Genomic DNA, 25,864 nt, shown 5'->3' with positions numbered 1-25,864 from the left:
TCGATTTCAGAATGAAATTGAAAACTATGTGACAATAACACGGCATTATAGTACGTCACACTTTTACATACAATTTAAACATTTTTAAATTGGAGAATTTGAAAACGTGTAAGAATATAAATTTGAAAATTGTCCTAAGATAAGTTCGATTTCAGAATGAAATTGAAAAGTATGTGACAATAACACGGCATTATAGCACGTCACACTTTTATATACAATTTAAAAATTTTTAAATTGGAGAATTTGAAAACGTATGAGATTATGAATTTGAAAATTGTCCCAAGATACGTTCGGTTTCAGAATGAAATTGAAAAGTATGTAGAGGTAATAGAATTTAAAGAAATCTGGCTCGAAAATGGTTAGTCACGAAATCGCGGAAGAAACGATGAGTTATCGATAACAGTAGTTTCTCGATAGACGTCGAATTGAATGTATCATTTTTCACGATCGACAGGTAGAAGTGTAACTGGACGCGAAGAACGTCGTTTCACGGGTAAAAACGAAAAATTACCGTAAAAGCCAGGCGCCTGTGATATATACGCGCATCGGGTAGGGAAAAGAACCGATAACAATTCCGATCGAACTGAAAGCCGCCAGGCACACACCAAAATAACTCGTGGTAAAACGGTCGTTCGATAAACGCACATGTTCCAAGAGCATTGTACTCGCGCGCATACAGAATGTAAACTCAGCTTTGAATAATTCTTTTGTCAACCATTTCCGTCCTAGCCGTACCCCTCGATATCAATTTTCTTTATTTCGAATAATGAAACCGTAAAGGCCTTTCCGACTTTGTTCAAGAAAAACAGCCGTGAATTATTAAAAATATCTTGCAAACGAATAAAAGTGCAAAACGTTGTTAGTCAGGATACGTTGCGATACAGATAAAGTCGGAAAAAATGAAAATTAAAATCCGATGTCAAATATTTAAACGTTGAACAATCAGCAACCGGGATCCCAGTGACACGGAAACGCTTTTTGCGATCGCAACAGCCAAGCAACCGCTTTCGTCGAATTACTTGCAATAAAGGCCACTTCATCAAGAGGCTGTGTTGCGTCGGTATGTACGCAAAGGGACAGAGAGAGGTTGAAACGAGCGACATTCTTTTGGGCTACCCTCGAGGACGCTTTTTAACCAAGCCCGTCGAGGGAAGACAAATATTACAACTGGCTGATGGCACTCGACGACGTTACGTTTACCGATGCTGCCAACATAGGTAATTGCATTTCACTTTTCGGATCTCCGCCGAGCTCTTTCGAGACGGATGCCAGATATTGTTAACCCTTATAGTTGTATAAATGCAACATACCAGTTTTAATCTTATAAATTATTTACAAAATGTAGGAAACCTGCAATGAGTAGTGTTGCATATGTGCAACACACCAATCAAATATGCAATAGCGTCGTCTGTTCGTTTTAATTTGAATGAACCGCTTTCGAGGTATTTTGTTAGTTGACAACTTTTGGTAAAATAAGAAAATCATGCATTTAAGGGTTAATTCGATATCGATTAAACTTAAAAACTTCCAAATTTATTTACATTCGCGTTGCAGAGTAAACAGTCTCTGAAAACGCTTAACAATCTGCGCGTAATTAAAATTGCAACGAACCGATATTCGCATAAATAAATTGTTCGTTTTAATTTGAATGAACCGCTTTCAAGGTATTTTGTTAGTTGACAACTTTTGGTAAAATAAGAAAATCATGCATTTAAGGGTTAATTCGACATCGAAACTTACAAACTTCCAAATTTATTTACATTCGCGTTGCGGAGTAAACAGTCTCTGAAAACGCTTAACAATCTGCGCGTAATTAAAATTGCAACGAAACGATATTCGCATAAATAAATTGTTGCGTCGACGCTCGAAATAATGAAAAGTATACCGGCGTATCGTCGAAACGAAAACTTGAAATAACAGGAATAATTCCGGTAATTGAAAAATCTCGAGTCCCGTTTAATCATGGTCCCCATTGCATTTCCCTTTCAACGGATGCTCGCTTCGCAACGAAACGGTAATTATCCTTTTCACGCGAACGTAGCGTTAAAAAGAGAAAAAACATGATAAACGAGACTCGTTGAAAGCTCATGTTTCGAGAACGATTTTCTGCCATGTTTTTACGCAATGCCGTACGATTAGCCGAGGAGATAACCGCACAGGTGAGAAGTTTCACCGTGTAATCGATGTCGTAAGCCTTCGTTCCTTCGGCTATTTAGAGAAAGAAGAGTGGCGCTAAGTTTAAATCGGGAACGTGTCACGGTAACCTTGTTAGCTTGTCTGTTTTCAGTGTCAGCAAGATTATACCGTTCGATGCCTTGCAATTATGCAACGCGGTTGTGGGTTGCAATTAAAATAATTATTACGATACCAGATGCATGAAACGCGCTGGAAAACACTCGAGGATTATGATACTCGCCGCTAATAATATAATCACCTCTTCTAACTGCTATTTGAAACGTAATATCGTCTATCTGCGGTTTCGCATCTTTAAATACGTAACCTGAACGATTGAAATGTCTTTCGGGTTGCATACTACGAATTACTCCCGCTATGTTCACGCTCCACCCATTCACCTTTAGAAATCTTAATCTTGGAATCTCCACATGTCGAAAGTACTCGTTTTTCAATTTAGAAATTTTTCGAATTTAGCAATCTAATGTGAAACACGTTTTATTACACCATGCATGAGATTACCATAACACATATTAGCGCCAACGTATTTTGGAGGGTCGTTGAGGGCAATTAGCCTGTGCTATTTTGCCTTCGAACGATTTATGATAGGGATAGCCTGCGTGAGATCTAAGCGAAAGGTCGTTTATGATAGTCCAAGTGTGGCGATAGATGATGGCTATTGACTTGGAGTATGATCATCAGATGTCGCAGGATTGCTTGCTTTGTTAGCTTCTGAGATTGTAGAAAAGGATAGATTGTTATTGCATTGCTTAGTCGAATAGGGACGTTGGAGGATCTGGCCACGTAATGGGGAGGCAGGGATGCCTTTGGTAAGAGGACTGAGTTTGACCTCTCGGCACTTACCCCAGCACCTCTTCCGAACGCATCTCTTTCCGAAAAATATCTAACATGTGAGACACGTTTTATTATACCATGCAAGAGATTACAATAGCATAACGTGACGATATGATACAGCGCTCGACCATGGTTCGTGCGGTGATATAACGCGTGTCTGCAAAATGTCGCGTTAAACGACGGTTATTACAAGCCCTCGTTTCTCCCCACCCGAATTTCGCCTAATATCCTTCGACAGCTCTCGAAAGTAACGAGAAGCTGGCATATACTTCGAAAGCGAACCCCTGGGAACAGGGTTCCCACATCGTACCCCATTAAAGACATCTCGAAATCAATTAAACAAATAATGTGGCTACTTCTTGAACGGCGTTTAGCGTGGTCGAAATTCTCAGCGACGACGACGAGACGGTGTGCACACGGGTGTCCGTGGTGCACGTGTGCGCTGCCAGCGAAACCAGGAACAAAAGAAAGGGTAGAAAACGGAAGGGAGTCGTTAATCGGTCGAGGGGGTTCGATCCACCCTGTTCACGGCATCTGGCAACTTCGAATATCCACCAGCAACCCTTCAGCGCCTCTTTTTCAGACTGTCAGGCTTTCGAAGGGTTAGGTTGCTAGCCAAGAGGTCTGAGGGAGGGCGGCGGTGAACGGTACCTTTCTTCTTCACCCTTGTCTGAACGCGTACAACTGCCCCCGTGCGTCTCTTCTTTTCCGCGAGCGGATTATCTGCCCGTTTCGATTTGTTCCGATCGTCTATGCGCCTACGATCCTCGTCGAAACTTTCCATTTCTTCTTTCGCTTCTCAAAACTATTTCGTAGGTCGAATTTTTTCATTTGTGTTGGAAATATCGAATCTGTACAATGTTGAACTCCGGGTTGTGGAATTAAAACCAATACTTTAGAACTGTAAGTTTATTTGACAAACAGCAAGAACCTGGTACTGACTACAGAAATCTGACAAGAGTTTTTCGTTACAGGTATATAAAGGGTAATAGTGAGTAATCGGTGATCAACGGATGGTTAAGGTACAAGGGACAGGATGAGTAACAGGGTACAGGAGGCTAGATAAGCTGGAACTATGACTAAGATGTGTTTACGTTAGGATAACTTTGTTGGTGATGAGTTGGTCATACAACATCAAGAATGTTACAAAAAATGTTTTTTTTTAATTATTACGATTTGACATTTTAATTACGATTTCATTTCAGGTAGATTTACAACGATGATCAATGAATCGATGCTAAAAATGCAATTTTTGTAGAAGAATTTCAATTTCATCGTCGGTAACAATGAGCCCGCCCCCGCAATGAGTTGGTCATACAACAAGAATGTTACAAAAAATGTTTTTTTTTAATTATTACGATTTGATATTTTAATTACGATTTCGTTTCAGGTAGATTTCCGAGAATGATCAATGAATCGATGGTATAAATGCAATTTTTGTAGAAGAATTTCAATTTCATCGTCGGTAACAATGAGCCCGCCCCCGCAATCCTGCCAATTAACATCCACGTTTTCGCGACTGTGAATTCCACGAATCGCTCTAATTACCCCTATATCTCCGTGTTCCTGTGTCTTTCAATCAGGGGCTACTTAAAAATTTCAAGCGGGAACACACGATCCAGCTCAGTGAGCAGAAAGGGAACACGGTATATCCTTCCTCCTTCATTCGCTCTCGAGTGTACTTTTCTACAGAAACACTGATACCTACATACGTACACTTGTTCCGGAGCATAAAGGGTAGCCTCTATGTGCGTGAAAACCCCTGCAAAACGCGTGTACGTGTGTACGTCTACACGTACGAGGATCTATTGTTCATTCGACCGAGGCCCGGCTACACGATGACAACCGAGGGGTATAGATTTTTTTTCTTCTCTTCTCGCAGACTACGATCAAAACTGATGGAAATGACACACCTCGAATAATGCGGCAAACTCAGCGTCTGCTCGCTGCGTTCCTCTCGATGGAGGGAACCATCTTGCCGGTGAATTTCTGTTTTGAAACGTTCGAATTTCATGCTCGACGAATTTATAAATTTCCGAGAATTTTGTGCTCGGAGTGGACTTCACTTCGATATGTACATGCAAACTGCACAAAGTCGATCACCGAAACGCTTCGAGTCCCCTTCCTTGCACCCCAAATCGAGTCAAATAACAAATATGGGTAACGTTAAACACGCGCGTGTTTTGACAGCTGTAACGCGATCTTTATTGGTGTCCGTGTATCGATAGCTTTGTAAGAGCGTAACAGGAACCGCGATGCGACGAGTAGCGAATCGATAGCACTCGCGTGCATAATAACTGGTAAAAGGAGCAGAAGAGCGGAACTTCAAATCGTTTCCCCGAAAATCATCGACGACCGGCGCAGCACGGACGCAATAAAGCACCGGCTCGAGGGTTGCGAAAGATACGAAGAGAAGGGGAAGAACTCTTTCGAGCCCCACACGATGCTCGTCGACCCTCGTTATTCAATCGAAACAGAGCATTACTCATTTATTGTCTCGCCCTCGTGTATTCTTACTCGATGGTGCACGAGGATTTCGTCTGGCGATCGCGACACTTGCAACCACCTTCGGCACACGCTTCAACACGCGCCGCTGATCGCGCGCTGAATACGCGCGTGAAATCGTCGATTAACGCTTCGAGGTATGCATCCTTCATATTGTTGCTTCTCTGATACGATCGGTGATGCGTGCTGCATGTTCAACGTTGCGTATGAAATGCAGCTGACGACGCACGTTATGCGTCATACATTAATTACCTTTAACACGCGACGCAACATGTGCGTCTTACAATGTACGACACAATACGCGTGTTGTCTAAATACCTAGTCAATGACACTGCGTGCGTGTTACACCTGTTTACCGCAATTCATGACGCACCGTGCTCGATACTGTAATGCACCTTATGCCTTGTACGCTATTCGTAATTGACGATGCATCTTATAATTAACACTGAAATTACCAAACCGGTCAAATGACCGCTTCATAAGTTTCTTATTGTAAGGAACACATTTTGTTAAAGTACATTCCTTAAAATCAGCATTGATTTTCATCAAGATAAAGAATAAATGTGTGTACTAATTTATGTTTGGTTATTTGTTTATTCATTTTTCAACTTCATTTTTAATTTCAAATTAAGTACACATTATACGTCGGTAGGTTTAGTGTTAATGACACACCTCGTGCGTCATATTTTATAAGCTTGATACAATTGAAAAGAATGTACGTGATATACCGTTTATTAAATTCAAATTATGACGCATCGTTCTGTAGATTCTGGTGCGATGCAAATGATGAGACACCCTACTACATTATTCTATCTAATTAATCTATGTAATTAAACACGCCCCGTGTATTCTACATTGTTTATTCCATGCAAATTGGGATGAATCATGTGCTGCACTATTTATGTAATGCGATTCAAGACGCACCGTGTGCGTTCTGCACTATCCGGTGACGCACACTATTTTATCTGTTCACCAGGATCGATGACGCATCGTGTCCTATATTATCCGAAGATGACAACGCACCATGTGTCTTGTATCTATCCCATACAATCGATGATACATAATGCGCGTCTTGCAGATAACTGATAGAATTCAACGAGATTGACGTTGATTTTGACATTGATTGAAGTTGAAGCTAAAAATAAGGAAGATAATGTGATCTAATTAGAGGAAAAGATTCCAATTAGTCGGTATCGTGTTATAATAAGATTCCTGCCTCGAGTGGGTTAACAGGATCGATCGAAGCTTGGAGAAAATTGAGTCGGTGCTTTTATTAACCCTCTACGCGTCGAGATGCGATTCGCGGAATATTTCTTAATGCCAGTGCAAAAATATTTCACGGATAAAAATATTTAGGAAGAAAAAGAATTGTGAGATATCGTAAATCACAATTAAGCGTTATATTACTTAACGTGACTTACTTCTTTTAGATCGGATATGAATGATTTGTAAAGCTGAATAAATTTCGCACGTGCAAAGGAAGAAGGGGAGAAAGCATTATCGATTTTCTTTTCCGTAAGTGGGCTCGATGAAAGGTGGTCGGAAACGAAGAACCGGACACAGCAAAACGTAACAATAAATCGACTTCCGGTGGTACGCGTGCGCCGTCGGAAGCGCGTTTAACTGCCGGTTCCATTACGTTCAAGGTTTATCGTGCACGGTAAAATTGCTTAGTTCGTTTCCCATTAACCCTTTCCTCGCCAAAGGTGATTATAGTCAACCTTGAGCACTCGGTATGTATCGAAGGTGCCTATAGTCACTCTTTTTATATACCAAAGATCATTACGATCACTCGTCACAATTTCAGTCTCCTATCGAAGATAATTATTTCACAATGAAAAGATACGAGTACTTATCGGTGGATTAATAACAAACGAGTTCAAAAGTTTACTCGTTTAAATAGATGCAAGATTTCGCAGAAGGCACACGGCTCAACAGCAACCAAGCGAGCAAAGGCGAAAAATAATTTACAAGTTTCCATTCATATGCTCGCCACGAAACCGTGGAAGTTCGCACAGGTGGCAATCTCCTGCTGCTGATTGCCAATTAACGTTTAACGACTTTAACAGGGTATATACCACGAGAGTGGTCAGGCACGGGTATTCCGACGATTAAAGGGAAACTCGACCGCGAAATGCCTCGCTTCTTTCGCTAAAAATGCGATCGATCGAAGATTCGAATTGTGTCCGCGAGAAGACCTCGAAGGATACGAAAATGATCGAGGTCGAAACGTTCCCATTGAGCCTGCTTTTGTTATCTGTCGAGATCGCGTACGCACGTGATTTAATTTCAGAGATTAGCGCGGAGAGGTAATTAACCTCGGGTAATCAAATTATAATCGCGTTAACGCGCGCATCCTGTGACTTACGGGGAAGTAAGAGATTCATTAATTGTCTGGTAATTGTTGGCAAGATATTTCCATCTATTCAATCTTGTTTTACATCCTTTTAATCTCGCCCGTAAAAAGAGTAAATCAACTTGCGAATATATGAGGAAAACGTAATGAATTACGCTCCATAAAGACAGTTTAACACTCTGACTACCGGTACTTCGTGTCCTAAAATAAAAAGTTCAAGAGTAGAATTAGGGGAATGTAACGGAATAACAAAATGATAGAAAATATGCTCAACTAAAAATTAACGTGCTCAAGAATAAAATATATCGTCGCCTTTCTCGGTTACCATACTCTATTATTCAATGGCTCGAGTATTATAAGAAATTATTGGATCGGTTCCATTTCTAGTCCACGTTAATCAAACAAAAAGTGCTTCTTATCACATCCAGCCAGAACGAGTAGCACTCTGCTCGAAGCTTATCATTATGCAGCCGCCTCTCTTTCGAGCTACGAACGCATTAAACTATCTGGCGTGTAAAGAGCCAACAGATAAAGATCCACGCATCTGCACCGTGGTAACGCGTGTACGCGTTCGATTTATACTATCTTTTAACGATTAATTATTACCCCGCCACTTCCGTGTACGTGCTATATTATGTTATGTAACGAGGAATTATCGCGTGCATTAATAACGCAACCATGGGCACATATACTAGGTGAGTCATTTAATTTTCGAATTAAGGTAACCTTCCCCTTTTCATTACCCTCGTTGAGAATACAGATAGAGACGTATACAGAAAAACGTAAAAATTATCTTGAAACGAACCTACGGATATAAAAAGTTTTATTATGTTTGTACGTATTTGTTAATATGTACGCTGTTAATAAATTTTTTAATAGAAAACCTATATCCTGAATGTTTGAATTCAGTGATGCGCGCGCATGTCACCGCAAATGCGCGTGAGGGTGCGCAATAGAGAATGAACAAAGACAAAAGGCGCCAAAAGAAAACGAATAAATTTTACTGACCATAAGACATGGTCGATGAGATTCCTCTTTAACCTTTCCAACTGCAAATTCCAGCTCCTCTCTTGACAACGAATAATTGTTGCATTATTCATCAAAGGATGCCTGTCGCTGCTACAAACTTGCTGCGTACAACGTGCATTTTGTGTTAGAACATTTCACAACGAGCGAATTAAATATCGTAGGAGTAAAACAAAAGAATTTTATTTCTACCTTTCCGTTAATTCTTGGAACAACGCTTTCTAACTATGGACAGTGTAGTATGCCGTATCCTAACCTCACAAATCTGCCCCATAAGGAGTCAACGTTGCTCAACTTCGATCTCGACGAAGATCATGTTATACCAAGTAAAACACTGATCATTTATGATAATCTTACATTTTTAAATACCTGTGAGTGAAACAGCAAAACATATCGTTTATATTAATTCGATGTACCTACCACATCATTAAGATACGATTAAAGTATACAGAAAAGAGAATATATTCTCGTACAAACTTCAAACCTAACCTCGCATAATGCGACGCATAAATCATTCGCATCTACTCATTCGAATTATATTTAAAGTATTAAACAACAGTAAAGAGACTTGTATTTAGTTATATTTAAGCGTATCGTAACGACAAAATTGCAAAGTATGAATAAGATATCGATAATCTAGCGATAATCGATAGCAGCACCTCTAGTTTTGACCTCCGTGCACGAAATGTAGGGTTGCGCGCGCATCCGAGTACGCGCATGCGCGTGCGTCGCTCGAAGGAGAAACAAGGAAGAGGAGCGGCGCGGCGCGAAAAAGGACAGCGGAAAATAGAGAAACAAAGCGAAAGGGAAGAGCAATGACACACACGGTTACATGCACGCGCTCACCAACGGCACACACCGAGGTGACGTAAGCGATGATTACGCGACGCTGCAACGAGTGCAGGCCGAGGCTGCAAGTTGCGCCGCATGTATAACGTTCGCAGAATGCGGCAATGCATCCCTCCCCTCTGGCCCCTTCCTGCTCCCTTCAGCCAGTGCTACCGTTCCCTCCCCGTGTGTTGGTACGCGTGCGAACGAGCGGCTGCGTTCGTGTATGAAGGACGAGGCCTTCAAGTACGTACGTACGTACATACCGTATGTATGAGCCGGGTAACACGTTACTGGAGATCATCAGCTGACAAGTGGAGCCAAGAGAAACAGGAAGCGCGTCCGCGAGCCTCCTTCCACGAGAACGAGCGGAAATTAGGAGATAAGAAATGATCTTGAGAAACGTTATCCCTGGAACGTAACGCTTTGCGAGATACACCGAATTTGCGTTTACAATTTTTCATGCCTTTATTTTTCAGCTTGAATATTCTGCAGTGGAGATAATTTTCCTGAACACTAATGGAGACCATTAAAAATATTAACGACTTGATACTTTGAAACGCCGATGGAATTTCAGCGATACGCGTTTTCTTTCACCTTTTAATTACGAGAGTTAATTACATCTTACGATCATCGAATATGTCAACCAAGGTATTCTCAAATACTATTAACCCTTTGCACTCGAAGGTAATTTCACTGTTTACAGCAACTTTAAAACTTAGTTATTAAATTAAATGAATTTTATTGAGGTTATTATTTCTTTACTAATAATTTCAACTATTGTTTGTTTCACTGTGCTTATACATCACACGTGTCATGTTAAAAAATGCTTATTTAAAATTATTGTATTAAATATAACGATGACTGTGAGTCACCTCTCGAACGCAAAGGGTTAAATTATTCCTACATCATAAATGCCCTTAGATATCTAAATAACCTTAAACCTTGATATCCTCAGATTGATTAGAACAAAGAACAGGAAGATTAAGAGGTACGATAATCGACGTAAAAAAAGTTGCAAAATTACTTAAACATAAGAAGGTTTGCAAGTTCGAGGAAACGTTGAAAGGAATAAAATTTGCCACACGCCTATAATTACGAGCAGGGTCATTGATAAACGTTAGAAATGTACGGGCGCTAAAAGAAAATTACAGGAAAAGAGGGGGATGGAGAGACTCGAGTCGCTTATTATTCCGAACGAAACGCAAAGAGGGGAACAAAACGGCGCTCGCCTAAATACACCTTGCCGAGATATTAAAGATAGAACGAGACTCGAATCACTGTGATTAACGTGTCCGACAACTCGATGCAATTTGTATTAACACCTTGCACACTAGCTTCGCCTGACGTGCGAAAAATGCGCGACGAAACATTGTATGCGACACAAATTGTTTCTCGACCGTTAACTTCTTTCTTAGGCTCATTTTTGTTCCTGCGACACTTGGCATTCTGAACATTCCACTCGGAGCTTTTTCAATAATTATTATACTTCTTGTGCAAATAAAAAATTTGAAAATTTTGGAAATATAAAAATTTTAGTAATATGAAATATTTTAACCAACCCTAAAGGACAATCTGAAGGGCATCACATCGATCCAAAATCTACTACAGTACCTCAAAATGACTAAATTGTATAATAATGTACTCTCCGAGTCGCTAATAACCCTTAGCGGTTGATGCGACTTTAACCCCTTAGAAATTTTGTGTTTGTATTACTGAGAGCACCTATAGGCGCCCACTTTTATACCAACAGAATTTTTTCCTAGCGATTAAAAAATTTTTATAAAAAAGAGTTATGACGGCGTGTTATAACATTTGTCATTTGTATTATCCTTTGTACATAAAGGAAGGATAAAAAACTGTGTAGAAAGGCTTTGCTTTTTATAAATAAGAATATCTGACTTTTTATTATAAGAAATAAGACCATAATCACATTTCTCAGAAAAAATCACCGTAGCGAAAGAGTTAAACAAATAAATGAAAAAAAAAAGAAATATATTCAGGAAGATAAAAGAGATAGTGAATATTTTCCCATGGCGTAAATGAAAACTAAAAATGTGGTAACGCAAAATGTCCTTTATTGTCGGAGCGGAAAGGCTTTCGTTTTTCGTTCCGCTTCCTGATAGGAATTATACCACTTTTCTCCGGCTGGTTGGTCCTTTTATTGTCGCTACACCTCGCGCCATTTCCCACGATCACGGACACGTCCGATTTAACGCGGTCGACGGCAAACACAGCTTTCCTGTGGGCTGCTCGACTTCCTGCGACGCCGACCACACTTTTCGTCAAAACATTTCGCAATGGATCGACAAAAATTGCCTCCGCTAACAACAGCTGTCTTCTTGACCTTACTCAATTACCGATTTCGCAACCGAAAGAAACCGTACCGCGAGTTTCATTTCCGGGCTACTTTTACGACGTTTCGCAACCACCGTGCCGTGTCAGAGATTAAAATTCCGTAATCGAAAAACGCCGCTTTTACTTTTATCGTGCGAATTGCATCGAGTTATATAAACGTTCCCACGTTTAACTATCAAAAATTCTGAAGCACTGTAAATGTTTGTAGAATAGAACTAATTCTGATTCAATATTTTATTCGCGAAAACTTGTTCGGAGCCTAAAAATAATTACGAAGGTGAAATAAGCTTAGCAGATACAAAATGCACAGTCAAAGTTAAAAGCAGATCGATAGACGACCGGATATGCTCGCAAGGACGTCTATTTTAAATAGCAAAAGCAAAACTCGCGAACAAGTGGGAATATTAATCTGACAAATTTATAATAGCGTTGTACAACATGCCCGTTAATTTGACAGCGCTGAAAACCAGCCATTTAATGGATCAGATCTTACATCGAGATACTTATTCAGTTACTAATGAGCTACACGAAAGCGCACGTATAATGTGTTAAGTGTGTATTCTTCTGCTTGCATTAAACACATTCGAATTCTTTAGAAATAAACAAGTTAAAATTTCTAAATTGCGTGTCACTTCTATTCTCTCTAACAATCGATAGTCGCGCGAACCAGTATCGATCGCTACGCGTTTTATTTATGATTTCGAATCCGTTTAAATTTCATAGAACACAGCTGCAACAAAGAATAGTCACGACAGTATCGTGAGAATAAAAATCGAACAAAGAATGATTTACGTGATGATAGGTATTATATTTGCGGTTGCACGACATTGTTCGCAAACCGGAAATAACATGTGGGTGTAGCCGCGACGATTCGCGTATTGCTGAACGTGGAAGAAAAAAACTATTAAAAATTCAATGGAACGGAGGAAACTGAAAAAAACATATAATTGAGTACATTATCAAGTGCACGAACCACTGCTGCACGATGACGGTGTTATGGTCAAGGTTTAAACCTTCGAACGCTGCTTATGCAATGCATCCTGGCATATGTCCTCCGCGTTGTCGTTTGGAGAAGAAAACTGCATCGAATTGCGTGTGCGTTATAACAGAAGCGATGTAGATCGAAAAATAATGGTCTATAAATTAGGAAGAAAAATGACGGACTAACTTTTACATTGTTTTTGCAAAATTAAGAATTCGATATAGTACGCTATGTAACTCTGATATAAATAAATGTAGGAATTAAAAAATTGAGAAATTCGAAAATTCGAGAAGCAAAGTTATCTTGTATTTAAGAGGAATGGATCGAAGGAAATTTATGAGGAAGTTCGAGAGCCCTCTCGATTTCTGGCAGTACGGTATCAAAATAAAAAGGAAAGATGGACGAGCAATCCGGTACCCGCGGCTCGGGTGTTTAGCCTCGGAACACGGTCGTGGCTGCCGGATGGCATAGACGTCCGTTCATTCCCGTGCTATCTAAAACACGGCCTACGAACACGAAAAAGAGAGGAACGCATCGCGGAAGGTTAAGAGTAAGAAAGAAGGTAAGACACGCATCATGGAAGTCCGTCGACACAACAGGCCAACGGAGCAGAGGAACGGTGTGTGTCTCGGTGGCTGCGCCGGCAACCGTGGCCTAAGCGAAGTTAGGTTTCGCTGCACAACACAAAGGGAAGGGACACGAGAAGAGGAACGAGGGTGGAGAGAGAGAGAGAGGAAGAGAGAGAGAGAGAGGGGAGGGGACGGTTAGGGGCGCCATTCGAGGGAGGGCTGTTGAACTTTCAGGGTCACTCCCGCGGGCTCCCGCTAGACGGAGAACAACGACCAGGGAACAGGGAGAGAGAGAAAATGGCGGAGAGACGGAGCAGAGGTAGCCGTGCCGGAGAAAGGACGACGAAGGGGAAGGTGAACCACCCCAACACGAAAACTCGATCCTAAACCGTTCCTAACGACGCGCCCTCTGCACCGCCAGATTCGACTGACCAGCCGGCCCAATTGTCCGACTGGGGTGCACCTCCATTTTTCATCGTTTCTTCCTTATCGCGTGTAATACGCTATAAAAAGGATTCTACGTCATTTGCGGCGTGTCCGATGCAAATCCGATAACGAACGACCGATTTATTACCCGTTCCAACGGAGCTTTTCCGTAGACCGACATGACAAAGTAGACCTAGAATCCCGAATTTTAAATTTTCATCGTTTAACAATTTGGAACTTGCAAACTTCGAAATTTCTAACCAAGAAAATTCCACGTCGCTACAGACTCGATCTGCCCATCGCTCCGTAAAATTACCCATGAATTGAAATGGAAATTACACTCGGAAGTGTTACCGCGTAACGAAAAAGTATAACGTTGGGACGCGAGGGATAAGACGCTTTCGGGGAGAGCGTTCGGGTCAATTCGTCTCCTCGGGACTCTATGGTCCGTTCGGTTGTAGGACAGATAGAGTCCCGGCGGTCGTGAAACAGGGGCCAGCCCTCGATATAGTGCACGAAAGCATACGGAACCAGTTTTCGGTGTGCCGAGAAAGGACCGTTCTCCTCCGGGGCTCACCAGCCCTGACATGCAACGCACACGCGCACGGTCACCCGGCGACGTTCACAACGATCCGGGGAAGGTAGTGAACTCTCAGGGCCGTTCCGTGGCTTTTCACCGAACCACGCAAACACATATACGTACAATGTGTACGTGTACACCCTGGATCATCCAAATATTGTTTTGCTTTACATTCGCTGGTTCTTATGATCCCTAACTTCAAATTTCGGCTGTTGCAATTTAAAGTTTACCGAACGTTCTGTACATTATCTACTAATAAAATAATCATAGACAATTTGCAAATTAGAAATAAATTCAATTACGTTGAATCGAGTGAACTTGAGGTCAATGGAGTTAAATTAGATCAGGTTAGATGAAGTTGAGTTAAATTAGAAATTAAGTTACATTAAATTAGGTGGGATCAAGGTCAACTCAGAGTTTGGATATAGTAATTGGATCAGTGTTAGGCCACGGTTAGGTTTATGTTACTGTGAGACAAAATTAGGTACATGTTTGGTTGAATTAATTCAAGCTTAGGTTAAAATTGTTAGGTGTTTAGACATAATTTTCTAGATCAAGGTTAATGTCAAGTCAAAGACATTAAAGTTGTCGTGTTTAGATTAAAGTTACGTTAAGCGAAGTTACGTAAGAGTAAATTAAATTATTCATTTAATGTGTTTACATTATATTTCAATGTTTATTGAAATAAATCTGAATTTTGTCGAAAGAATAATCGGACAAGGTTGACGTAGAGTATACAGGATGAGAATATAAGTTTCGACGAAGGGGAATAGTCTCGTTCTTTTTTCCCGTTCAGGTCTTCGCGAAGAGTATAGACATAGACCGTGCCTAGACGTTAGGCAGAACCGAGGGTCGGTATAAGTAAAAAAGGATGTGCACGAACAAGAGACGCATCCGAGCCGACAAGGTGTGCACCGCCTTGATCAAGCAGGATGGCAGGCCAGGAAACTAACTGTAGTTGGTGACTAACTTCAAACAGGATTCCACGAACATGCCGGAAATCGTTAACTCTCAGAACCATACGACCGCTTATGAACCTCTGATTAGAACCAAACTTAATTTTGCCCATCCAACTTTCTTACCAACGTTTATTTATTTAACAAATCGTCACAAACCCGATTCGAATATATTCTTGATATCTCGAACAAGGCTTCGATATAATTTTTAATATTATTAAATCACAAATAATAAAATATTGCATTGCAAAGAAAAAGAAATCGCAACAGGATTAGAAATTAATCCTGTAAAAATTAAATCTAATAACCAATTTTTTTATTAATTTAACAAATCGTCACAAACCCGATTCAAATATATTCTTGATATCTCGAACAAGGCAGACTTTGATATAATTTTTAATATTATTATTAAATCACAAATAATAAAATATTGCATCGCAAAGAAAAAGAAATCGCAACTTGTGCAACAGGATTAAAAATTAAATCCTGTAAAAATTAAATCTAATAACCAATTTTTTTATTAATTTAACAAATCGACATAAACCACATCACTGATTCGAATATATTTTGGTATCTCGAACAAGGCGGACTTCGATAAAATTTTTAATATTATTATTAAATTGCAAATAATAAAATATTGCATTGCAAAGAAAAAAAAATCGCAACTTGTGCAACAGGATTAAAAATTAAATCCTGTAAAAATTAAATCTAATAACCAATTTTTTTATTAATTTAACAAATCGTCACAAACCCGATTCAAATATATTCTTGATATTTCGAACAAGGCAGACTTTGATATAATTTTTAATATTGTTATTAAATCACAAATAATAAAATATTGCATCGCAAAGAAAAAGAAATTGCAACTTGTGCAACAGGATTAAAAATTAAATCCTGTAAAAATTAAATCTAATAACCAATTTTTTTATTAATTTAACAAATCGTCACAAACCCGATTCAAATATATTCTTGATATTTCGAACAAGGCAGACTTTGATATAATTTTTAATATTATTATTAAATCACAAATAATAAAATATTGCATTGCAAAGAAAAAGAAATCGCAACTTGTGCAACAGGATTAAAAATTAAATCCTGTAAAAATTAAATCCAATAACCAATTTTGTTATTAATTTAACAAATCGACATAAACCACATCACTGATTCGAATATATTTTGGTATCTCGAACAAGGCGGACTTCGATAAAATTTTTAATATTATTATTAAATTGCAAATAATAAAATATTGCATTGCAAAGAAAAAAAAAATCGCAACTTGTGCAACAGGATTAAAAATTAAATCCTGTAAAAATTAAATCCAATAACCAATTTTTTTATTAATTTAACAAATCGACATAAACCACATCACCAGTTCAAATATATTCTATCTCGAACAAGGCGGACTTCGATAAAATTTTTAATATTATTAAATCACAAATAATAAAAGATTGCATTGCAAAAAATAAGAAATCGCAACAGGATTAGAAATTAAATCCTGTAACCAATCCTGTAAAAATTAAATCCAATTTTTAAATCCTGTAACAATGTCTAATCTTTGTTTTACAAAATATGTGAACAAGTACGAAATAATAAAATAAAAATAAGTTATGAAAATGTTAGGTAAGTCTGGAATGAAGGCGATGCACGTTCGGCACGATAGCGTCGATGAAACGATAAAACGGTTTAATCGCGAGATAAATAATTAATTAGTTTCTTTTGATGTTGAACTTGTTACCGAGCCGTCGCATTTAGATTCCAGGAGGCTTCCTACTATAAGAAACCGAAACGAAAACGGGCGGAAGACAGCGGTGGAGTGTACACAAGAGGAACCTAGGTTCAACGACCTGGTCTCTAGTACCTGTATCATCAAGCTCTGCCTCTTCTCCGACAGAGACGCGTACTTGTGCCTAACTGTGCGTACCTACACATCCCCTTGCCCCTCGCAGCCTTGTATTTCAACGTGTGCTGGAAAACTAGTTTCGCGTGCAAATTACTCCGCTGGGATTGTGCCGAGGTGTCATCGCGCTGCAAAACGACCGAATTCTTCCTGCACCTTGCGTCCTTACATCGTACACTTAATATAAGGAAGTGTATCTACCTCCAAAAATTTACTTTTTTTAATTCCTAACGGTAGGGTAATTAGTTGATCATTTCTGAAATGTCCAAAGTTTGGAATTTCCAAATTTACAAATGGCTATTAGTTCGAATGACTATTTGATTTAATTAGTAAGAAACAAAGATTCGGATGAAAATTATTGGAAAAGTTGAACAGTATTGAATTACCGTAGAGTTTTTATCCGATCGGAACTATTAATAGATCTATCGAGTTTAATTATTCGAAAAGCAACGAGTTGTAGTTTACCGGGGTAATTGCTCGGTACTATGCAATAACGTAGTAATCTGATTAACAGGAGCGCGCTGATTATACGCACTAGTGATTCTAGAGGGAATTAACGCAGGGGTTGTGTATCGCGTATGAAAAATATCTTATCTGAAATCCCACTATAATCGCCTCTCTAATAGTAATTAACATTCGTATTTCTTTTGTACGATTAAACGGTCTCCTATGAACATCGCGCGAATTGACTTTAAAAATAGTCTCGTAATATGTTATCTTTCTGAAGTACTTAAGAAGATGGACTTCAACGCGATCTAGAATTTACGACACGCTAGTTAGAATGTATAAGAACTAGTTAGAACGCATAAAAGAGTCAAAGTGTTAAATTAAGAAGAACGAGGATATTGAAAGGAGTTAATCTTCCACGCGTTTATTTTTTTAACGACAGAACGTCGAGTGCAAATCGATCGCACGTTGACCGAGTGTTCTTTTTTAACTTTGGTACGAATAAGTGACTCATTGATTGTTGGATCTTTCATCGAGGCGGGAAGCAAAGGGGCACTGATCTTCAACTCGTTCAACAACACTGTGGCATTGCCTGAATGCCATGGTCAGTGACCGTGAGATCAAGAATTTAAATTCTACGCTGACTCGCCTACTCCTCCTTTTGTACCTTATTGTCCAGAATTTCTTGGCTATACCGATCGAATAAGAAATCAAAGATTTCTGCTCCGTGAAAAAATCTCGACTTTTGAACCTTCTATTTGCAGAAAACCAAGTATCGATCTCGCTCAACCAGCTTCTCCAATTTAGAAACTTAAATCTCTTTAAATACTTTTAACTAGGTTTTCAAACTTTGTAATTTAGAATTTTTTTGAGTTATTTTCAAATACGAGGACCTCTCCCTATATGGCCATTTTCAATAACCTATCTGTGGCAGTCTAACGAAAGAGTCTTACTAGTCATGAGATAAAATTAAACCAACTCCAATATAAATTAAATGAAACAAACCTTGTAACCTCTTCCTATATGGCCATTTTCAATAAACTATCTGTGGCAGTCTAACGAAAGAGTCTTACTAGTCATGAGATAAAATTAAACCAACTCTAATATAAATTAAATGAAACAAACCTTGTAACCTCTCCCTATATGGCCATTTTCAATAAACTATCTGTGGCAGTCCAACGAAAGAGTCTTACTAGTCATGAGATAAAATTAAACCAACTCTAATATAAATTAAATGAAACAAACCTTGTAACCTCTCCCTATATGGCCATTTTCGATAACCTATCTGTGGCAGTCTAATGAAAGAGTCTTACCAACCACGAGTTAAAATTAAGCCAACTCCAATATAAATTAAATGAAACAAACCTTGTAACCTCTCCCTATATGGCCATTTTCAATAACCTATCTGTGGCAGTCCAACGAAAGAGTCTTACCAGTTATGAGATAAAATTAAACCAACTCCAATATAAATTAAATGAAACAAACCTTGTAACCTCTCCCTATATGGCCATTTTTAATAACCTATCTGTGACAGTCTAACGAAAGAGTCTTACCAGTCATGAGATAAAACTAAACCAATTCCAATATAAATTAAATGAAACAAATCTTGTAACCTCTCCCTATATGGCCATTTTCAATAACCTATCTGTGGCAGTCTAACGAAAATCTCTTACCAACCACGAATTAAAATTAAGACAACTCCAATATAAATTAAATGAAACAAACCTTGTAACCTCTCCCTATATAGCCATTTTCAATAACCTATCTGTGGCAGTCTAACGAAAGTTTCTTACCAACCACGAGTTAAAATTAAGCCAACTCCAATATAAATTAAATGAAACCTTGTAACCTGTTTAAAAGAACATTTTCTATTAAACACCCAGTGTATCTAAACACCCGGTGTATTTAAATGTCCAGAACACACAGAAAAGCTAAGAACGCATGCTCAGCCAAGTTTCACCTAAGTCGAACGTTTCGAGAAACGCGATTTGATCCCTCGATAAAACTAGAATTTTAAAACGGCACAACTTGAATCTCATTTCTATGCCTAGCTGTATCTCGAGCGAAAACCACGCCGTATCTTTTTTTCTCTTTCGTTCTGCGATCCAACCGTATTTTCCTTCCTTTTAATTAAACCGTACAAGGCAAAAAAAATTCAAGCCTCACCACTACGAATTCGTTCTTTAGAACGCGCCATTCCTATGCATAACAGTATCTTTGGGGACACTGTTTTAATCCTGAGAAAACACGTTCCGCTTCCTGCACGACGTTACACTACTTTTCAACCATTTTTTTCGTGATATACAGGGTGACTCACACGACTACTTCAAAAATATTCAAGATGGACTAATATTTTATTGCGCTTGGATTTGAAATTTTTTAATTTAGGTATTTGACAAATTAGGTAGGTTATTTAATTTAAAAAATGCAGGGTGATGACTCTATGTACAAGTTGTGTTTTTAAAAAAATTTTTAATAGACAAATATTTCATCTTAGATTAAAAATGTTTAAGAGTAGGTATCTGACAAATCAGGTAGCTTTTTTAATTTAAAAAATACAGCTGACAACTCAGTCGTGTTTTTGAAAATATTTTAAATAGAAAAATATTTCATTTCAGATTAAAAATGTTTAAGAGAAGGTATCTGACAAATCAGGTAGCTTTTTTAATTTAGAAAATACAGCTGACAACTCAGTCGTGTTTTTGAAAATATTTTAAATAGAAAAATATTTCATCTTAGATTAAAAATGTTTAAGAGAAGGTATCTGACAAATCAGGTAGCTTTTTTAATTTAGAAAATACAGCTGACAACTCAGTCGTGTTTTTGAAAATATTTTAAATAGAAAAATATTTCATCTTAGATTAAAAATTTTTAAGAGTAGGTATTTGACAAATCAGGTAGCTTTTTTAATTTAAAAAATACAGCTGACAACTCAGTCGTGTTTTTGAAAATATTTTAAATAGAAAAATATTTCATCTCAGATTAAAAATCTTTAAGAGTAGGTATTTGACAAATCAGATAGCTTTTTTAATTTAAAAAATACAGCTGACACCTCAGTCGTGTTTTTAAAAAAATTTTTAATAGACAAATTAATATTTCATCTTTGATTAAAAATTTTTAAGTGTAGGTATCTGAAAAATCAGCTTCTCTAAATTAAAAATTTTGACTACTTAAAAAATGTCAACTTAAAAAATTGACAAAATGAGAAACAACGAAATGAAGAATTAACAAAGTAAATGTGCAAATGTACAGAACTTAGAAATACAGGAATATAAATTTTCTGTGACTGTTTAATGACGTAAATGTCCTAATTGTATGAAGCACCCTGTATAAGTACTGGGTTCGTTACATTTCTCTGTGGTATGGTACACAAGAAAACGTGTTCACGGTGACTTGTTCCGCTTTGAAACACGACACCTCTCTTTCGTTAAACAACCAAGGATGGCCTGTACGTGGGCAACGTAAACACAAAAGAAGCGTACGCGACCAAATGTACGCGATATAACATGCAGATACGCGTATCAGCGTTAGCGGGGCAAAGCGGTTAGTCCACAACACCGTTTCTTCTTCCCAACTTTGTACTCAATTAAAATTAGTCTTCGCTCGGCGAATTAAGCAATAAACAAACTGGAAGATTGTAACAATATTAGCATAACAAATTTAACCTCTGTATCTACTTATAGAAATTATAAAATTAATTTCTTTGAATTGCAAAAGTTCCTCAATGTATCTTGCTTTTGTTATATTAAAAAGTAAAATATACGTCCTCGTAAAAATAGCATGAAACCTTAAATTTAACGCCATTTTGATGAACGAAATTACTGTTAATTTAAAAATGAGGGAGATTATGGTAATAAATTTAATTTAGTAAATTTAATTTAATTTTCTAACTTCATAATTTGTAACTTTGAAAATTTCTAATTGAGCAAACATATAAATTTAAAAATTTCTAATTGAGCAAACATATAAATTTAAAAATTTCTAATTGAGCAAACATATAAATTTAAAAATTTCTAATTGAGCAAACATATAAATTAAAAAATTTCTAATTGAGTAAATACATAAATTTGAAAATGTCTCAAACAAGGGACCGATAGCTACCTCCCAAAGCTAACAGCGGTACCATTTCCTCGTAATACCCGAGGTTGTTTCGCAGGAGAAAATTAACGATAACGCTCGGACAATTAGATATCGTAATTTGTCGCCCTAGTGCGAACTTGGAACGGTGCACGTGGATACGTCGAGAAACATGTAGAGGAACGAGGCGCATACACACGCACGCGACGACCTAGTTTTTCACTTACTAACGATTCGCATTGAACGACAGTTACAAGCACGCCGGTATTCCTCAACCTTTCACGCATTATCATCATATCCCAGGTTGGCATTTACGCGACTTGTTGCATTGACCTACTCAGACTATGGCCGATTAATACACACCGTTATTGTTTCCACGTTCGCTAGCCTCCCATGACGGCCACACCGCTGCATTCTACGGTTTTCACGAACCGCGGTTTTCAGTTACGTTCCGCGAAACTTTACTTTCAACGGAAATCAAGGTCCTATCCAAGGTCGCCGCGCAACCAAACCTAGGTACCCGTGCACGTATTCCAAACGATCGAAATACTCGTGTTCTTTTAATATTTCAACGGGATCCTTCCGTCCATTTGTCGAAACGTAACATCCATCGGTAAGTAATTCAACGATCGCGAGAAAGGGTTATGCGGGTCAAGGTGACGAGGAAGAAGCCTGACCAATTCTATCACGGGGTCACGTTAAATCGTAATATCCTAATATCGTTCATTATTCGCAGTGAATTCGACCAAGAAAGTTGTCTAGAAAAAATGGTACTTTTCTAGAAGCAAACGTGTAAGCTATTCGCCATTACAGCTACCTTTGATATCGATAAATTAAATTTTCAACCATGTATTTTTTCAATATATTCTATTGTGCTAAATGTGTATGAAATCCTTCTTTAAAATACTGTTATAATTTCCAAGAGTGCATGAATATATCAAAATAATCTAAGTGTCCCTAAAATATGCTGTCAAAATCAACTTCCAATTTTTTAAAGAAATTGTGAGAACAGAATAAGTTGGAACAAATTAAGTTAAGTTAGGTAAAGCTACATTAAGCCTAAGATTAGATTAGGTTAAATTAATGTAGATTAAGTTAGGTTAAGTTAGACGGCTAGGTTAATTAGGTTATATTGCTTGAAGTTGGAATAGGTTAATTTAATATATGTACTTATATTAAGTGAGGTTATGTTAGAATGTCAATATGTATAACAAAACTGTCTTAACTTGTGAGTCACGAAAAATCATTATTAAAAAAATCATTATATAAACACTAGTGGCAGCGACAATGATATGCGCAGAAAAAAAGATTCAGAACATTGGCCTTGACAAGAGACTCGAGCAAGACATAAATAGACGTATACGGTATTCGGAATAATTATTGAAAACAAAAGTATTTTGCGAAGGACGCACACGGCGCTTGCTCGTTTAAGGGTCAAAGGACGAGTTGAGGGCGTATACGAAAGCGTCCCCGAGGCATCGATCGTGGCCCTCGACAAAAATTCGTGGCCGGCCTCCTAAATTCGAGCGTGAAACGAGGCCGATACGAGTCGAGCCACGACCACGATTTGCGATGCACCGTTAACGCGTGTACTTACACGCACGCGATAATCAATCTCCGTGCAAAACAGCGTGCACAGTGGCCGGGGTATTATCGGTAGGGAAGCACGCTTCCAATTCGCAAGCGTGCCAACCGATGACAACGAAACGCGGCGACGGCCACGGTACACGCATCGAGTCGGGCAGCGCAACGCAACGGTTCACTCACCATTTAAATCGCCCAAGGTCCGTGGAATTTAAATCTCAATCAGCGTCAGGAAGACGCCGTATGTAAGCTGGAAGGCCGTGCACGCGTCGCAGCAGGCTCTCTCTTTCTCTCTCGCTCTCTCTCCCTCTCTCCCTCGCTGGTTGAAACGGGAAGAGGACGTTGGAACAAGAATATCACCAGTGGGCACGCTGCACAAGTTCACCGACTTCCTCGTTCGAGTCGTGCACAGAATCCAGCCGTCGCTTTCGGTTACAACGTCACACGCGACATGTTACGATATGCCTCGCGAGGGGAGGAGGACACGGAAAAACAAGGCCGTCGAAGGAACGCGTCAGGGAGCGAGGGGACGTGTGTCGAGGCACAATAAAAAAAAAATACGAGACTCCGCCGCGCGAAGCGGAGCACTCGGACGAACACAATAATATAGGTCCGTGAAGGTTCACCTCACTTCGATACGAACACTTGCGGTTTCCCTCACGGTGCGCTTTGTCAGCAGATCTGCGGCTCGGTTCACGTTAATCTGCATGAACCGTACGCGTCTCAATTGTCACGATCGAAATCATCGATTCGACGGTTCTCGTGACACGTATAATTCTGTTACTTTCCTGTACTTCGATTATACGTGTCTACATGTACATATAGTATATATATATATATGTATATGTATATATAATATATATATATTATTACTAATGGCAGTGATTATAAGAGGAGAGGGTGCTATGCACGGTAAGTGCCGAACAGCACCTCCCCCATTGAAGGCTCTCACGCAACTGACGCGGCTGGCGCGAAGGGCATACGGGGATTAGGAAAGGTAGGCGGAGAGGGGGTACCCGGAGACCAGTGGAGGGGGAAGCCGACGGTATTACCACTTCGGCAGAGCGACGGAGACAGCCGAGAGAGAGAAACTAGGGGAATCGCGCATGCGTAGTGGCCCTGTTTTAGAACAGTACCGTGACACTCGCCGACAAGCCACCGCCCGATGAACCCACCTCGTGTCATTGTACAAACTGCATCTCTCCCGTATTCCCGTCATAACCATCTATTATCGTTCCTTTAATCACCGTTGTTCACCTGTTCGCAATTAAAACTGGACGTATTTTCATCGAAATTACTCGACTAAATATAAATATGACATAGTATATGCAGTGATGGGCAGATCAAGTGTCCGCTGTAGAGGTCATGGGCACCGGTGTTCGTCGTGCGGTAAAGTCTAACTGCCTGTGAACCTTTTCTCCGTACAGACATAATTTTATTTCACCTCTTTTTATTCTGACGAGCTCTGTTATAACTGTATTAATTTTATTAATTACGTATAACGATTTTAATTCCCGAGACTCACTGTATACAAAATTAAATATTATCACATTTCTTTGAATTTAAATATATTTACGTATACACAAAATATGCAAACGAAAACAACAGACGGGCGAATACAATTCAATTTGACAGAACAGACACGTCGGAAGAATTTGTACCCCACGCAAAACGAGAAATACCATTCCCAGAGCAGTTAACAAATTACACCGAATTACCACGATGCAGAGTTGCGTTTGCTAATCTGTTTCTCGCATGTTGGTACCGAGTAGGTTCTCCGTGCGAAAGAGAACGTCACACAAAGACCAAGACCTACATAAAGCGAAGCACAAAGCGAAGCACCAAGTAATCTCAGGTGGTGAACAACATACAACGGTTAGAATCAATTTCGTGCACAACGTGCGTGCACGTCTCTAATTAAAAGCGTCGTACGATTTTATTCTATTGTTAAACGTTTGTCATTAGAGCAGATAGATCATTTTAAAATTTCCAAACTTTCTAACGGAGATGCATATTCAAGCGGCGATCGATCAGTGTAATTTCATGCATCACAAAATTTCAGTTCATATAATTAGAGGTTTCAATAATATTTTTTGTACGAGTTTATATATTTGATAAGGTAAAAAAACAAGATATCGGAGTAATTTTCAAACGGTGCACAAAGTATCTCTTGCCCCCTTTATTTTTGCAAGGCTATTCTTAGCAGCGATACGAACTCCGAGAATTTAAATAACATACAGGTTGAC

The 25,864-nt window shown here is 38.9% G+C and overlaps 1 protein-coding gene and 2 long non-coding RNA genes across 5 annotated transcripts in view; 1 reads left to right on the top strand and 2 right to left on the bottom strand.

Moving 5' to 3' along the window:
- Positions 1 to 25,864, bottom strand: part of Utx (Utx histone demethylase) — a 110,800-nt gene that overhangs the window by 67,845 nt on the left and 17,091 nt on the right. The window contains exon 1 of one of the 2 annotated variants that reach the window (XM_012293531.2): positions 23,802 to 24,589. The exons of the other annotated variant lie outside the window; for it this stretch is intronic. The gene's annotated coding sequence lies outside the window, so the exon portion shown is untranslated. Of the gene's footprint in view, positions 1 to 23,801; positions 24,590 to 25,864 lie in introns of those variants that run through there. 2 annotated transcript variants of the gene reach the window in all.
- Positions 4,171 to 9,020, bottom strand: LOC143266496 (uncharacterized). Of its 2 annotated transcripts, none has more exons than XR_013041465.1 (2): positions 8,897 to 9,020; positions 4,171 to 8,693 (listed from the first exon to the last, which is right to left on the bottom strand). It is a non-coding gene; the product is annotated as an uncharacterized LOC143266496 (long non-coding RNA). The 2 variants fall into 2 exon arrangements; XR_013041469.1 differs by having other exon boundaries at positions 4,171 to 8,089.
- LOC105663608 (uncharacterized) lies at positions 9,096 to 11,646 on the top strand. Its single transcript, XR_001097039.2, has 3 exons — positions 9,096 to 9,285; positions 9,606 to 10,393; positions 10,701 to 11,646. It is a non-coding gene; the product is annotated as an uncharacterized LOC105663608 (long non-coding RNA).

The sequence above is a fragment of the Megachile rotundata genome, chromosome 2 (assembly GCF_050947335.1).
Source record: "Megachile rotundata isolate GNS110a chromosome 2, iyMegRotu1, whole genome shotgun sequence".
In the NCBI taxonomy this organism is placed as follows: Eukaryota; Metazoa; Arthropoda; class Insecta; order Hymenoptera; family Megachilidae; genus Megachile; species Megachile rotundata.
The sequence above is the reverse complement of the archived record's forward strand: the minus strand, read 5'-3'. Positions and strand labels throughout refer to the sequence as shown.